We start from the raw sequence: 1816 nt of genomic DNA, 5'->3' as shown, positions 1-1816 counted from the left end.
CTTCAGTTACTAAAGTTATATTAAACACTTCTAAATACAAATATTATTGACAGATTGTGTATATATTTGTATATAAATATATATATTTTTGTATATTTCGTATACAGATAGTCAGATATACAGATAATGGCAGTATTCTAGTCCTGATTTAGTTTTATGGACCTGGACTGGTTGTTGTTTGTGTCTCTATGTTCCTGTTTCTGTTTGTTTGTTTTCTCTCTTGCAGATTCCAAAGGCTTGTTGTGTTTTCCTGTTTCTCTCATTTCAGACTTGCAGCGGATGCCAACCCCAACTCCCCACCCCCCTCTGATCCCCTTCATATATTATAGCATTTATTGTATTGAGAAGAAAAGAACAACTTTTAACTCTCTTCATGGTGAGTGTAAAGTGCTTTTCCCACTTGTTTTGTTACTGGATTACCAGGTTGTGTTTGTGCTGCAAACACTGACGGACAGCAGAGTAAACTCCAGCGGCCTTCGCTCTGTAGATGTTTGCACCAGAGCAAACAGGCCAGCGACCTCCGGGGCTGCTGGGTAATCGATTGAAGAGCAGGTGACGAAATTCCCAGAGAAGAGATACGATCCAAACCTGGACCAGTCTCTCCTCAAACATGGGAACTGTTGCCATTTTCTTTTTTTTTTATAACTTTATTTATAAGATTTTCAATATTTTTTAAGACAAACAGCCCCACATACATCTCACCCTCCACGTTTCCCACGTACAAAGAAGATAATAGCAATAAAACAGAATACATAAACAAGGAAATAAAGAAAGAAAGAAAGAAAGAAAGAAAGAAAGAAAGAAAGAAAGAAAGAAAGAAAGAAAGAAAGAAAGAAAGAAAGAAAGAAAGAAAGAAAGAAAGAAATACATAAAATAATAGTAATAATTAAAGCTGCAAGCAGCGATGAACAGGCCCTTGCGTGTGTAATTTTCACCAATTATGGTCCAGGACTCAATACCGAGTCCGATGACACCACCCATGACTCTTTATGTCAAACCATTCAAAAGTTATGGCAGAAAGTAGGAACTATCAAATATGGACCAATCAGATGAAGGGGGGGCACGCTTTTTGGCGCCTAGCGTCGCCACGGTAACGCTTTTGACTGAGAAAAGTAAAGCGCGTCGTCGCAGGATGGAGACGCACATTTTGATGTATAACACACCTGGGTGCACGTTACGGTTCGGGCCGTATTAACGGCCGAAGAAATGGCATAAATTGCGCCAAAATTACTCAAGAGACTTTTCTTTAAGTTGTGACATGATACAGGTATGTACCGATTTTCGTGCATGTACGTCAAACCGTATCGTGGGGCTTGAGGCACAAAGTTTTCTAGGGGGCGCTGTTGAGCCATTAGGCCACACCCATTAATACAAACACTTAAATATCAAATTTATCACCAGGCCTGGCTTGGTGCAAAATTTGGTGACTTTTGGGGCACGTTTAGGGGGGCAAAAAGCCCTTATTTCATCGGAAAAATTTAAATGAGAAAAAAAAAACGAGAAAAAAAAATTCCTACAGAATTTAACAGCTTTTAAAACGGTACACAAAGACACTTAACTCACAAATGTTAAAATCAGGTTAAAAAAAACAATAACAGGATTAAAATATGCAAGAGGAGATTTGTTTATAATGATAGGGCGTACAGAGTTATTTATATAAAATCAGTTTTAAAAAGGTGTGTTTTTAGTTTTGAAAGTGGACAGATTGGTGCATCCCCAACTATAATATCATCATTCCATGGAAATTAAACCAGATTTTATTCCCAGTGGAACTAAATTCCCATTCATCCATGCAAACCGATGAGCACATGAGGAA

The sequence above is a fragment of the Cololabis saira genome, chromosome 19, assembly GCF_033807715.1.
Source record: "Cololabis saira isolate AMF1-May2022 chromosome 19, fColSai1.1, whole genome shotgun sequence".
Lineage (NCBI taxonomy): Eukaryota > Metazoa > Chordata > Actinopteri > Beloniformes > Belonidae > Cololabis > Cololabis saira.
This window is presented reverse-complemented; position numbering follows the sequence as displayed.